Genomic DNA, 15,876 nt, shown 5'->3' on the forward strand with positions numbered 1-15,876 from the left:
AAAGTTGTTCAGGGTGAGGGCCAGTTCGGTCAGTCGAAGGAGGGTGTCGGTGGAAGGGTACTGGGTGGTACGGCAGGAAAGGAAGAAGCGCAGTTCTTTGAGTCCTTCGTGATGGGGGATGGAGGTGTACAGGGACTGGCTGTCCATGGTGAAAATAAGGCGTTGGGGACCGGGGAAGCGAAAATCATGGAGCAGGTGGAGGGCATGGGTGGTGTCCCGAACGTAGGTGGGGAGTTCTTGGACTAAGGGGGACAGGACGGTATCAAGGTATGTGGAGATGAGTTTGGTGGGGCAGGAGCAGGCGGAGACATTGTCAGGTTTGTGGATTTTGGGCAGGAGGTAGAAACGGGCGGTGCGGGGTTGTGGGACTATGAGGTTGGAGGCGGTGGATGGGAGGTCCCCTGAGGTGATGAGGTTATGGATGGATTGAGCTACAGGGAGAGGCTGAATAGGCTGAGGCCGTTTTCACTGGAGAATCGGATGCTGAGGGGTGACCATAGAGGTTGATAAAATCGTTAGGGTCATGGATAGGGTAAACAGCCAGGGTCTTATTCCTGTTTCGGTGAGTCCAAAACTAGAAAGCACAGGCGTGAGGGAAAAGATTGACAAGGGATATTAGGGGAAAAGTTTCAAGCTGAACTTGGTATGTGTATGGAATAAGCTGCCAGAGAAAGTGTGGAGGCTGGTACTGTTACAACATTTAAAAGGCGTCTCATTGGATATGTGATTGGGAAAGGTTTAGAAGGCTATGGGCCAAGTACTGGCATATGGGACGAGATTAATTTAGGATATCTGGTCGGCATGGACAAGTTGGACTGAAGGGTCTGTTTCTGTGCTGTCCATCTCTATGGCATTGATAAGTTAAAATTAAGATAGGTTTCTCTTTTATGGAGAGTTAGCAGAAGGTCAGACAATTCTCCTTGGAGCTGAGAAGGTTAAGCAGTGATTTCGACCAGGAGTTGATTTGTTTCCAGGGTATTTCATTTACAGACAGTCAGAGTGAGAAATTTTTAACGTCACAATTTTTAGTAACTATTTTCAGGGAACTGGCAAATAATGCAAAGAAAAATGTGAAGATTATTTTACTCACTACGTTCTGAGCATCTGGAACAGTTTTAAAGACAGCTGGATGCAGATTCAGTAGTTATTGTCAAAACAAATTTGAAATTTAACATTTTTAAGGAAGGACTTGGAGGGCTATGTCCAAATGGGAGGTGAGTTGGGACTGACTGGCACCATCTCCAGAGAGAGAGAGAGTACAGCCCCAATGGGCGGAATAGCCTCCAGCCCCTGTGCTCTGTGATACTGACCCATTCACTGTGAATGATGAAGCTCATCACAGGGCAGAGCCGTAGAGATGTGCAGCATGAAAATAAACCCTTTGGTTAAACTGGACCATGCTGACAGGATATCCCAACCTAATCTAGACCCATTTGCCAACACTTGGCACATATCACTCTGCACACTTCCTATTCATATAAACCATCCAGATGCCAAATGGTATAATTGTACCAACATCCTTCACTTCCTGACAGAAGATTCCATACACGCACCAACCTCAGTGGGGGAAAAAATTGCCCCACAAATCCATTTTAAATTCTTCCCCTCTCATTTTAAACTCATGCCCTCTCATCCTGGACTCCCCTACCCCAGGGAAATGACCTTGTCTATTTATCCTACCCATGCCCCTCATGATTGTATAAACCTCTGAGGTCACCCCTCAGCCTATGATGCACCTGGGAGGATCCCACCACTCAGGTCACAATGGGGCCTGGCTGATTGACCAATAGGAGAGTTGGCGTGGTCCTCCAGCCAATGTGAGTGAATGAGGGGTGGTTCTAGCAGGCCAACACATGACAATCAGCTTTGCAGGCGCAGTGTCACTGTGAGGGAGGACTCAGTGAGTGTGAAGGGAGTGGGAGAGACAGCACAGACTGGGCGAGAGATTTAGTCAGTGTGGACTGGGAAGGTTGATAAACACTGTTTCAGTCTGCTGGACCTGAATTAGATACTCCGGGTAAATTAGAACCAAAAGAACTGCGGATGCTGTAAATCACACACAGCAACCAGAATTACTGGAAAAGCTCAGCAGATCTGGCAGCATCTGTGAAGAGAAATCGGTTCGCATTTTCGATCCAGTGACGCTCCCTCAGGAACTCATGTTACTGAGAAAAAAATGTCGGTTTTAAGCAGAAGATAGGGGTTAAGGAGTAAATGATAGGTGGGGATAGAGTCCAAAGAGAGAGATAAGAGCAGTTGGACAAAGGAGTGGATAACGATCTGAGGGGGAAGGTGAATAGCTGTTTATGGGGACTGGTAGTGGCTAACCATAGGTAATGTGTAATGGAAGGCTATATAATTGGAAGGATACGTAATAACAAGGCCTGGTATGTGGGGTAGGGGGCAGACACTAGTACGTGGGAGAGTTCAGGACCTAAAACTATTGAATTTGATGTTAAAGCCAGAGGATTGCAGGGTCCCCGAGTGGGAGATGAGGTGTTGTTCTTCCAGCTTATATTAAAGTGTGGCGCTGGAAAAGCACAGCAGGTCAGGCAGCATCCAAGAAGCAGGAGAATTGACGTATTGGGCATGTCAGCACTTCATCAGAAATGTGGTTGGTGGAATACGGCTGAGCGATAAATAGGGAGGGGTGTTTGGGGTTGAGGGAAGGGAGCTAGGGAGGCAATAGGTGGTTGTAGATGGGGTAGTGGTGAGAGGGTGGAATGGATAATTGGAAAGGAAGATGGACAGGTGGGACTGTTCAAGAGGGTTGTGCCGAGTTGGAGGGTTGAATCTGAGATAAGGTGGGGGAGGGGAGATGAGGAAACCTTAATGCCGTGTTGTTAAAAGTTCCCAAGGTGTTCTTCCTCCAGGTGTCGGGTGGCTCGGATTTTGTGGTGGAGGACTTGCAGGGGGCGGTAGCTGAAGTGGTCGGCCACAGGGCGATGGGGTACTTTGGTGCATGTGTCCCAGGAATGTTCCCTGAAATATTCCAAAATTTGGCGTCCTGAGAGCAAAGGACACAATAGGTGAGGTGTTTGGGTAGGCAGGGAAATCTATGCTGGATGTGGGAGGATCCTGTGGTGCCTTGTTTGGAGGTGAGGGGAAGGTGTGGGCACAGGTTTTCCACCTCTTGCAGTGGCAAGCGAAGATGCCTGGAGTGGAGGATGGGTTGGTGGGGAGCGTGATCTAACGTGGAAGTCACAGAGGGTATTGTCTCTGTGGAATGCTGAAAGGGGTGGGGAGGGAAATATGTCTCAGGTGGTTAGATATGATGGTGGAAATAGCAGAGGATGATGCGTTGTATCTGGGTGGAAGGTGAGGATGGTGGGATTCCATCTTTGTTGCATTTAGAGGCGTGCGTTCAAGGGCAGTGGTGTGGGAAGTAGAGGAGATACACTGGAGGGCATTGTTGACCACATGTGAGGGGAAATTGCAGTCCTTGAAATAGGAAGCCATTTGGTATGTTCTGAAGTGCTATTCCAGCTTGCATCAAGCTTCACTGGAACACCGCAGTAAGCATGAGACAGAGATGTTGGACAGGGAACAGTCTTGTGTGTTAAAGAGCAGGCAACTGGAAGCTCAGGGTCTTTTTTGCAGGCACAATGTAGATCATCAGCCACCATTTCCACCACTGCCACTGAGATGCTAGAAGGTTCCTGTCTCCTCCATTAACAGCTTTCCAACTTCCCACTCCTTTGTGTTTCCAAATATTCCTGTCTCTCTTTGGGCTCTGTCTCCACCTATTAGTTACTCTTTAACCCCTATCTCCTGCAGTCCAAAGATGTGTAGGTCAAGTGAATTAGCCCAGCTAAATTTCCCGTAGTGTTCAGGGATGTGCATTAGTCTGTGGAAATGGAGAGTAGTAGGATAGGGGAATGGGTCTAGGTGGGATTAACTTCGGAGAGTGGGTGTGGAATTGTTGTGCTGAAGGGCCTGTTTCCTGAAGGGATTCTAATTTTCCCAGCTGTCTTCGGTTCTGAGGAAGGGTCACTGGACCCATGATGACCCTTGGTGTGTGTAGGAGGCGGAAAGGGGAAAGTGGCAGCAGAAACCGGATGAAATGTATTAGTGTAGACTGGGAGGGTTTACTTACACTCTGTGCAGGTCGTTAGTCTGAATTAGAAAATCTTGGTCCCACATTTGCAGCAAAGGGGAAGATGGCTTGGGCTTCAGGCAGTGAGAGGACCTAGGTTATGGTTGCAATCTTTATTTGGGGTAAGGTACCGCAAGGAGCATGCACGTGTCCTCTTCCTGGGTGGGGGCGGGGTGATTGAAGAGGAGCATTTACACATCAAACACATACCAAGAGAAGTGTTTGCCTTCACTATTCATCTTGCACTGACTGTGTGCTTTGTTTTGTGAATTCATTTTATAGGATATTAATTGAGAATAATTGAGACTGTGATCTCAAAAAACAAGTTTCTCTTGTCAGCGGAGTCATCAGGATCTGAATATTATTGGCATTAAACTGTGGAACGAGAAAGGTTTGTCTGTTCTGTCTGTGGGAAAATATCTTCAATATTTTTGTCAAGCCAAACGCAGAATGATGTTCAAGTCCATGGTCGGATCACCCTTGGGATATATGTTCAATTCTTGGCCCTGCAGCTGTGGAAGGAGGTATTGGCCTGAGATAGAGCACAGATTTATCCGAATTACACCTCATCGTTTTGCAGGAACTGTCAGATTTAGTTTCAATCATCCACTTTATAATGTTAATTTATAAACTCCCTACTTCCAATTCTCTGCAAATTTCTCAATGAAATTCATTGTGGACTCAAATTCCAGCACCATTTCAAGTGGAACATTCCAGATTCTGACAACTGTCTATTCATTCAGAAACTGCTGAAGTCCATTTTGACTCTGGGGTTACAAAGGGCTGAATTGAAAGATGCAGTGCTGGTCCTGAGCTCCCATTGAGGTGCATTGGAACAGTACAGGAGGCTGAGGGCAGTGTAGGTATGAGCAGACAATGAAAATGACAGGGCTGCACTAAGAGTGCTGTTTGGCTCAATGAGAGTGTTTTGGAGTTGTGTGTAAATAGTGAGGTGACACAGGGAGAAGGTGAAGCTGAAACTCAGTTTTAGTTCAGGCTTTTCAGAAATTCACAGTCCCAATGGGAATAGCCAATTTGTCAGTGATACCTGCGGAGTAATTAAGTTTGTAAAGTATGACATATCAGCTGAAGTAAAGATTTTTTTAAAAAATTATAATGGACATGTTTAAAGTGAAGGAAGGTTGCTCACTCATTTAAATTATCTTAATGGGAGTAACTAGATGAATGTAGAGAGATGTTGTGACAGGACACGTCAGAGCCGTGGTGTGCTCCTCTTGCACAATGTGTCCCTGACGGCTAGGTTTGCAGGAAGGGTTCCCATCTGCAGTTACTGGGAAACTGCTTTTAAGAGTTGGAGCTGTGAGTAGACTCACTGTGGAGCATCTGCGATACTGAGAATGTTATGGACAGCACGTTTAGTGAGTCCGTCACACTGCAGGTGAGGGTTACACAGGAAGAAATGGAATAAATGACCATCAGATCAAGTAAAAGGCTCAGGAACGGAGTGCAGGAGTTCCCAGTGGTCATCCCCTTCTCAAACAGATACTGTATACTGCTTGGGCTTCTGTAAGGGTGGGAAAGGGTGGGGTGGCTTCTCGGGAAATCAGCAACAGCCAGGTTCATGACATCACAGAGAGTTGTGCTGCACAGAGCGGGAGGAAAGAGAGGAAACACGGCTATAGTGACAGGGGATTCAATGGTCAGGGTTAGGGCGGGCACTGCTGTGGCAACAGACATGAATCCAGGATGGTAGTTACCTCCTGGAGCTAAGATCCGCGATATCATGGAGCGGCTGCAGGACATTCTGGAGCTGGAGGGTAAAGTCAGTGGTTGTGGAACACATAGATACCAATGACATTGCTAAACAAAGGGATGAGGGCCTGAAAGCTGGATATAAGGAGATCAGGGATGCATTAAAATGTAGCTCCTGAAATGCATTAACGCGAGACTTGAACCCAGTGCCATGTGCTAGTGAGAGCATGAATAAGAGGGCAGGTCAGCTGGATATGTGGCTGGGGAAATGGTGTACCAAAGAAGGCCTTAGATTCTTCAGGCACTGGGACTGTTTCTGGGTGGGACCTGTACCAGCCTGAGCGGTGACCCCTGGGCAGAGCTGGGAGAAATCCCTGGTGGGGGCTATTGCCAGTCCCATTGATGAGGTTGTAACTAGTCTGGCAGAGGGATGGGAATTAAAGTGTAGGCTTAGATGGGTCAGATTCAGGTCAGGGAATGGGAGGTAGAATATCAGTGATGTAGCCAGCAGCTCAGAAAGCCAAAGGAAAGGAGGATTAAACGAAGATTGAGTCCATGTTCATCCATCAGTCCTGAATCCCAGGAATCAGAGTCAAAAAAATATGGAGCTGCACACCTCTCTGTCTCCATGTGTTTCAGCAAAATGGTGGAAATCTGCAATAAAACCAAAACGTGCTGGAGATCCTCAGCAGGTCTGGCAGCATCTGAAATGGTGACAGATGCAGGAAAAACTGCAGCCTTGAAGAAATCACACCAAGCTCTACAATACCAGTTACACGCTGAGTGCCAGAACGTGGGACTACAATAAATAGGAGCTTGATAATCAGCATGAATATGATGGGGTTGGAAAGTTGACATTTCGGGTCAGGACTATTCATCGGGACTGACAAAGGGTCTTGACCAAATCATCAACCTTTCTGCTCCTCTGATGCGGCCTGACCTGCTGCGCTTTTCCAGATCCACATTATATTGACCCTGACTTCCAGGATCTGCTGCCCTCAACTATCTTCACATCCCAGGAGTCAGGCTGATGACCCACATTTACTCTCTCTCAATAACCAGGATAGCTCTCCTTGGGAACGTGGAACAAAGGTACACACAGTACCCCAGGTGTGGTCTCACCAAGGCCCTTCCAGAAAGGGATCCCTGCTCCTGTACTCGAATCCTCTCACTAGGAAGGTCACACATCATTTACATTCTCCACTGCTTCCCACTCCTGCCTGCTTCCGAAAAGAGGGAATCTCAGAGAAACACGGAATAAAATGGGGGCAGTGTCTCTGGTCTAAAACTGTTGAATACAATGCCTCCATCTTCTCCGTATTGGTCATCAAGCACACATGCCTGGTGTGATCATCTAAACACTTCTTCAAGGCTGCAATTATTCCTGCATCTGTCACCATTTCAGATGCTGCCAGACCTGCTGAGGATCTCCAGCACTTTCTGTTTTCTCTGTTGTAGAGTACTGAAAGGGGGGATTTGTAGTTGAGAAATTCAAATTGAACTTCATGTTACTGGATTCGAGCCGATCTGAATATCATTGGCCTTTTCATCTGGAAGGAAAGGTGTGCATTCTGCACCTGAACAAATATTTCAAATGTCAGTGTGACTGGAAAAAAGTACTGAGACAGCGAAGTCCATGTCAGCGTGGTGGCAGTGGAGAGAGATTTCCTTGGTTTTGAAAGTTTAAAAAATCATGGCACATTTCCCAGGAACAGTTAAGCCACAGATTGGTTTTGTATGAGGGCAATTTAACATGAAACCAGAAAGACAAAAGGATTCATGGAAAAAGCTATGAAAATGGGATTGTTGTAATGGAGTGAATTATTGATCTTGGATTGTAATCCATTGGCGTTGTCACGTCGGTTCCAGTGCCGTTGGGAAACACGGAAAATGTGCTGAATGCAGTGTAGGTTTCAGTTATTAAACTGGAAAGGTGCCGAAGAAATTTACAAGAATGATGCCAGGTCTCAGGAGTCTGAGTTATAGGGAGAGGTTGGACAAGCGAGGACCTTTTTGTTTCGAGCAGAGGAAACCGAGGGGGAATATTTTACAGAAGTGTATAAGATCATGAGAGGCATGGGTAAGGTGAATGCACTCAGTCTTTTTCCCAGGGAACCAAGGACTGGAGGGTATCAGTTTAAGGTTAGAGGAGAAAGAATAAAAGGGAAGCTGAGTGGCAACTGCTTTACACAGAGGGTGGTATGTATATGGAATGAGCTGCCAGTGGAAGTGGTTGAGGTGGGTACATTAACAACATGTAAAAGGTATTTGGACAAATACATGGATAGCAAAGTGTCAGAAGCAGATAGACCAAGTGCAGGGAAATGGGGTGAGCGTGGATGGACATTCTGGTCAGTATGGGCCAGTTTGGGCCAAAGGACCTGTCTCTGCTGTAGGACTCTACAACTCTAAGTGTATTTGCTATTTCTCCCACTAAGTCTGTTGGTATCCTGGGATGTATTCCATCAGGGCAAGGAGACTTGTATACATTTAGCTCCATTAACTTGCTCAGCTCTAACTCTTTCATGATAATGGTCGTTTCAAAGTCCTCACCTTCCTCAGTCTTCTTATCAATAACTGGCATGTTCTTCGTGTTCTCCAATGTGAAGACTGACTGCTGTGTACTCATATTCCTGAACACTGCTGGATAGAAATAACTAGGCACAGAACTCTGAGAGGTCTTCTTTGAGACTTTATTGATGAGACATGGTAGTTACCTGGATATTTTACGTGCAGAATGCCTTTCGGCAACATCAGTTCCAATGTACGGCTCCCATTCTTCTACCTTTTGCGGTTTGTGACTTTGAATACAAACTGTCTCTCAATATTATCTCCATGACAACGGCAGTTCAAAAGGCTAGCTCAGTTCAGCTGTTTGTGGTTAAACCACACATCCGTCCCCCCACAACCCCGTGGCTCCCTCAAGTATCTGACAGGCGCTTCAGTTTCAGAGGGGCTGTCGATCAGGATTCTAATGTGGAGGAGCTGGGGTTGGGGTGGGGTGGACAAAGTTAAAAACCACACAACACCAGGTTATACTCCAACAGGTTTATTTTGAATTACAAGCTTTTGGGGTGTGCTGTGATTTGTAACTTGATCAGGATTATCTCTATGGTAACAGTTAAGTGCTTCAACAATTACAGAGGCCATATGTTCCCCAAACAATAGGTTTCCCTCTAGCAGTGTAAACTGCTATTCCGGCCCTGGGGATAGCTCCTCAGAACTTTTTATCCCCAATCCCATCAAGCTTTCTGTTGATCTTTGAAGTTTTTCTAATCTCCTTCTTTTTCTTGGTGTCTTTGCCAATTTGTATGCCTTCTATTTCACTTTGATAGACTCCCTTATTTCGTTAGACACCCATGGCAGATGACTCCTTTTCCGACAGTCCTTCCTTTTCACTGATATATACTTTTGCTGAGCATTTTTACCCAGCATCCCCTTTAGCTGCATAAGATTTATTTACTGCTCTAATTCCACTCTCTTGTTGACTCCCATTTGTAACTGCTGTATTCTTGGTGGCTGTGCAAATTGGTAACATTTGATTCAATCTATCCTAAAACCTCTCTGTATCTGTGCCTCGCTTTTGTTCACTGAGACCCTCATTCAGTCTGATGTATTTCCAAACATTGCCCTGATATTTCCCTAGAGGGCCTTAGAGGGCTCAGAATGAAATGTTCACAGAATTGTTACGATGCAAAAGGACGCTGATTGGCTCATCAGCTCTCCAAAGGATCACCTCACTGAATGCCATTATTCTACCTTTACCCCATAAATCTTCCCATTCGCCCTCTTCCAGTAACCGTTCAATTTTATTCTCTTCATTGTACCTGGTTCCACCACACTCTTTGGCAGTGCATTCCTGACCATAAACTTTCTCTGCATGAAAATGTTTTGTCCCATGTCACATGTGCTTCCTTTGTCAATCCCTTTACATCAGTGCCTCATCATTATTGATTCTTTCATGAATGTGAATAGTTTGTCCCAATCAACTCTCATTGGATCCCTCTTGGATGTATCTGTACCCACCATCCCCCGGGATGGTGAATATCATCTCCCCCGGTCAAAGGAGACCAGTGAGAGACCATTCAGGTGCTCTCACTGTGGGCTGGGTTCAGGACACCATCCAGCCTCACTGTACTCCAGAGAATACACACTGGGGAGAGGCCATGCACCTGCTCTGAGTGTGGGAAGCAGTTCACTCAGATATCCAGCTTGATGAAACACCAGTGAGTTCACAAGTAACCACAGCGATTGGATTTGTTTTGTTTGTTCATGGAATCACGGCATCACTTGCTGGGGCAACATTTATCATCCATTCTAACTGCCCAGGAGATGGGTCAGAGTCAATCACATTATTCAGGGTCTGGATTCACATGTCGGCTGGACCAGGTCAGAATTAACAGTTTCCCAGGCCCAATGACATGAAGAGTTGATTTCTGGCCTATTATTTCTGAAATGATAATGAATAATGTTTGCCTTTGAATTAAAAGTGAAAGACTAAAATAATTTTTTTTCTGATTGAGCACGTCTTCCTGTTTTCTCAGTTGCTATTGACTATCCCATTCCCCTCGCACCAGAACCTGTTCCAGAGAGTGTTACAGAAAAGGCAGAATGGTCAGCTGCAGCTGGTCACCTGACTGATCACTGGACCCAAAGTTTCACTCTCCACAGATGCTGCAAGATCTGCTGACTTTTTCCAGCAATGTCTGTTTTGTTTCTGATTTCCCAGCATTTGTAAATGTTTAGTTTTTCAATATTGATCTTTTCTGTTGCAGAGGAGTTTATTGATGAGTTCAAAGAGTTTTGAAAATTGTAAGTTAGGCCACAAATCAGCCATGATCTAATTGAATGGCAGAGGAGGGTTGAGGGTTGAATGGCCCCCTCCTGTTCCAATGAAGGTTGTCCATCTGCAGCTTGTGGCAACATTTCCCTTCATTGCTTACTTCACCTCCATGTCTAACACACTATTACTGACTGAACAAACCTGTGTTTGAACCAAACCTGCTAATGTTCAGTGGCTCCCTCTCCTGCCACTCAGGTTTAACTCTCATCATGGAATGCTGTCTCGTATTACTGCGGGAATGCCCACAAAAGACTCAGCCTGGAGTCTGTATCCCTGAGATCCACAAACCCCGTTTATTTCCTTCTTCCTATTTCTTTCTGGTTATTGAATTCTCAGTTTCAACCCAATCTCCTGTCATGCTCTTCAACATGCCCATGTGGGTGGACAAGAGGCAGCTGGGATTTAATGATGGGAAGTGGGGATTAGGCAGAAGCATGAGGAGCGGTGACAGCAAAGAAAGCTCTCATTGTAGTGGCAGAGATCATCTGTGACCCAGGGAGTGGTGCGGCATCTGAGTTTATGGGGGAGGCAGATTCAATCGGGGATTTGGGAAGACACTTAGACACTGACCTGTCCATCTGATTGTTAACTCAGACAGATAGACAGAAATAAATATGCACATTTAGATAGCACCTTTGATGTTCTGGGGCAATGAAACATGCTTCGAAATCAATTATTTCAACTTCAACTCTCTGAAAACACAGGCACAAAGCTTCCTGCTTGTATCAGGTTGTCTCTCAGCTTCCTCTTTTCTTGAGAAAAGAATTTTAAGCTGTTTAGCCATTCCTGTTGATTGTAACCTTGTAAGATGTATGACTGAACCTTTATTTTCCTGTTCCCTGTAAGCGACATTAAAAGCAGAAACATCTCCTGACCTGTGAGCGTGTCTGGTTGGAGTATTTGTGTTTACAAATTCATTCTCATCCTCACGTACGATGTGAAATTGCTGTAAAACTGAAGGAAAGGAGTGAGTGAGCACCCACCGAAACACCAAGACAGCGTATGTACCTGAGCTGAATGAACCTGGCATGAGGAAAATGTGACGACAATCACAACTAGTGAGAATCACAGAATCCCATAGGGGCAGAAAGAGGCTATTTGGCCCATCGAGCCTACAATGAACTGCTCTCCCACACTACCCCCATAACCCCACATTTATCATGGCTATCCCAACCCGCCGAACCTGCACACTACAGGTTATGTTAACATGGTCAATCCAGTGAAGCTCCTCATCTGTGGACAGGTCACAGAATACTTCCAAATGCTCGGGATTGTGGATGAATGGCCTCCTCCTGACACATATTCTCTGTTTTTAAAAATAAAATCTGGGGGAAACTGCAGCCAGAAAGATTTCCAATTATTTCTGGAGAAAGAGAATTCAAAACTCACGCCACTGACCCAGGGGGTGCAGTGGAGTCACAGAGGTCTGGGAACCATCAGAAATGCAACAGTTTGTGAGCAAGGTGGGGGTGAGACAAGGACAAAAAGACAGTCTGTCACACGGGGGAAGGCAGGAGAGATTAAATAACAGAAATGGTAGTCCCTCAAGGCCACTCAAATAAATCACATTGATCCCATTCTGCAGACCTTAGTCCATAGCCCTGCATGTTCCAGCATTTATGTCACATCCATGTCCTGCTGGTGGGATAGGATATACAAGGATGGTCATGGTGGTGTCTGGGACATTGTAAGGTATGATTCTACGTGTGTCACTGTGTCAGGCCGTTGCTTGACTAGTCTGCGTTCCAGCTCACCCAATATGATGTTGGCGGGATGAGAAACTAGTTGGAGCTCCTCTGCTCACCAGTTCCTTTCCTTTCTGCTTTTTAGTCGACAACACAAATGTCTCAACATTGAATTATGTTATCAGGATAACCCTGTATCCCATTCCTCATTTCTGAATAAGCCTTCCATTTTCTGCTTTTTAAAAATTTATTTCTCTCTCACTCACCCCCTTGTAGTCGACAACACAAATGTCTCAACATTGAATTATGTTATCAGGATAACCCTGTATCCCGTGCCTCATTTCTAAATAAGCCTTCCATGGGGAACCTTACCAAACACATTGCTAAAATCCATATACACCACATCCACTGCTCTGTCCTCACCAATGTGTTTGTCACATAATTTGTCTCAAATAAATCAATAAGGTTTCTGAGGCATAACCTGCCGCTCACAAAGCCATGCTGACCATCTCTAATCAATCTATGCTTTTCCAAATAATTATAAATCCTGTCTCTCTGAATCCTCTCCAATAATTTGCCTACAACTGATGTAAGACTGACTCATCGATGATTCCTAGGATTATCTTGATTGCCTTTCTTGAATAAGGGAATAACGTTTGCCACCCTCCAATCATCTGGTATGATTCCAGCGGACAGTGAGGATGCAAAGATCATTGCCAAAACACAGTAATCCCTTCCCTCGCTTCCCATAACAACCTAAGTTATATCCTTTCTGGCCGAGGAGACTTCTCTATCCCCATGGTTTTTCAACATGATCAGCACATTCTCCGTCTTAACATCAACCTGTTCGACCATATCAGCCTGTTTCACGTTGTCCTCACAAGGAACAAGTTCTCACTCACTCGTGAATACTGAAGCCAAGTACTCATTAAGGAGCTCCCCTACCTGCTCTGACTCCTGGCACAAGTTTGCTTCACTAAAAGGGGTATAAATGTGGAATTATGTCTCAGCACTGAATTAATGTAAAGATATTGCAGTGTACAATCACTCGATTACTTTGAATATTGAACTGTATTTTAACTTAGAGAGCACAGTTGAATTGATTTGATTATAGTTCACTTCATGCTAACATTTATTGGATTTCGAACCACAATAAGAGTTTCCTTTTTACATATATATAACTTATGAAAAATTCACCGCACGTTTATGTACAGAAAATAGAATTAACATCTGCTTGTTCCTTCCTTTTTCAATAACTGTTCAGTTTATATTTGTGGAAGTTGTACATTGTTGAAAGGAAGGGAAGTTGTCTTCAGCTGAATATTCATATTGAATGACTGATGCATTTTTAAATCAAAGTACAATGATCACGCAGTTTTGTCAATTTGTCTTTCAAAGAATTGTCATGAGATTCCTGTTTATTTAAGACCACCATTCCTTTATTCTATTGTTATTGTAAAATATTGTTTAATTTCCAGTCCATTACACACAGAAACTACCTAATTAATTCCCATTCAAATTACTACAATAAACAACTGATTAGTTTACATTTGAGTAACCACATTAAACATAATATTACAGTTCTGCCCGTACTGAGTGGGAACATTATGAAAGGAACTTGTGTAGCTGTGGCAGTGTCTCTATTACTAGACTCGAGGGAAGGTTTCAAATCACACCTTCAACAGAAATCAAGAGTCGCTCTGAATGTTGATTAGAGAGTACTTAAGCACAGACTGAATTGCTTTTCAATTCAACATTAGACCTGCTTCTATCTATTATACCAACAATCACAAAATCTGATACTTATTTGTGATAGGTTACCAAGAAATATGTGTACAGGTATCCCCCATTTTTGGAAAGTTCGTTTTAGCCACTTTGCTTGAACAAAAGACATACATTTGTCCCTGTTTTCTCTAACTGAAAGAAATCTGAAGAGAATTTTCACTTTTACGAAAAAAGGGGAGATGTTTCCTATATAAATTAATGCTTCTTCGATTTATGCATTTACAGCTTATAAAAAACGTTTCATAATAATGCTTTACTTTCGGATAGTGTGGATACCTGTCTCTAATTCTATGGCTTATAAATTCCTGGAGAATATTTGAAAATGTTGCAGAATTAAAGATTACGATGTCTCAGTAATGAGATTGATCTATTTTTTGTTGCAAAGGGGCAAGTCCAAACAATTGAAACACATTAAAAATTATTCTCTCGTGCTCTAAATTTGAAATAAAGTTGATATCTTCTTCAGTAAACTAACAAATGCTGCCACCTATTACTTGTCAGTCAGCTGGTTACCTACTTTGTAACTAAATGTTGTGATTCATCTAAATATTACTCTGTTCTTAAATCAAAGTGAATTTGTAATTGTTGTTCAATTTATGAATAGCTGAAAATGTGTTGCTGGAAAAGTGCAGCAGGTCAGGCAGCATCCAAGGAGCAGGAGAATCGACGTTTCGGGCATGAGCCCTTCTCCAGCATCTGCAGTCCTCACTTTCTCCTCCAATTTATGAATAGTCAGAAATTGTTTATTTTTCCATTCACCTGTTCATTTTGACCGTAAGGTTGAAATGCTTTGACAATATTGGAGTGTGTTCATTTAAAAATAAGGTTTGCACATCTCTCACATATCTCATTTCTTGCATTATCATTCACGAATGTTTCCTCGTGGAATTCTAGAAAATTTCAAACATTTGTTGACTTCGAATTAGATCTTTAACACCCAATCATTAATCTGTTGTTAATGTTTCAGCTGTTTACATTGACATTGGTTCGGTACTCATTAAGAGAGATCAACTGACAATTATAAACTATTTGCAGGATTATTGAATTGAAAGAAAGATACAGACGTGCAAACATTTTTTGGAAGGAATTGCTTTTTCATTCAAATGTGTAGGCTGTTCAAGAATTCTATATCACATTCCATTGGTTTTCTTGTCGAGAATGCAAATTTATAATTCATGTGAATTTTAATATGTTCTGTATTTTGAGATTTGTATCAGATTTAAGAAGAGGGGCAATTAACATGAGAACTTCGGGGAATAGAACGCACAGTAAATTAAATTGACAGAGGCAACTTTTAGTATTATATATGAATATTCAGTCAAATATTTCTAATGTCAAGAGCGTCGTGCTGGAAAAGCACAGCAGGTCAGGCAGCATTCGAGGAGAAGCAGAATTGACATTTTGGGCATAAGCCCTTCATCAGGAATCTTTTCTGATGACGGCCTAATGCCCGAAAGGTCGATACTCCTGCTGTTTGGATGTGTCTGCCCTTTTCCAACGCCACACACTTGGCTCTGATCTTCGGCTTCAGCTTTACTCACTTTCTCCAAATATGTTTAATGAACATGAACTGAAAATGGTAGCATCAACAGTTGAACAAGACCAAATTAACACTTTTATTTGCAATATTTACAGTGAAAACCTGTTTGAGAACATGCAACAAATCAGATTGAACAACATCTCTTGCCGTTAGAATCCTTGGCCATTCATAGTAAAGAATAACCATGCTTTGAACAACCAGTTTGATGTATAAC

This window comes from Chiloscyllium plagiosum, chromosome 8 (assembly GCF_004010195.1).
Source record: "Chiloscyllium plagiosum isolate BGI_BamShark_2017 chromosome 8, ASM401019v2, whole genome shotgun sequence".
Taxonomy (NCBI): Eukaryota; Metazoa; Chordata; class Chondrichthyes; order Orectolobiformes; family Hemiscylliidae; genus Chiloscyllium; species Chiloscyllium plagiosum.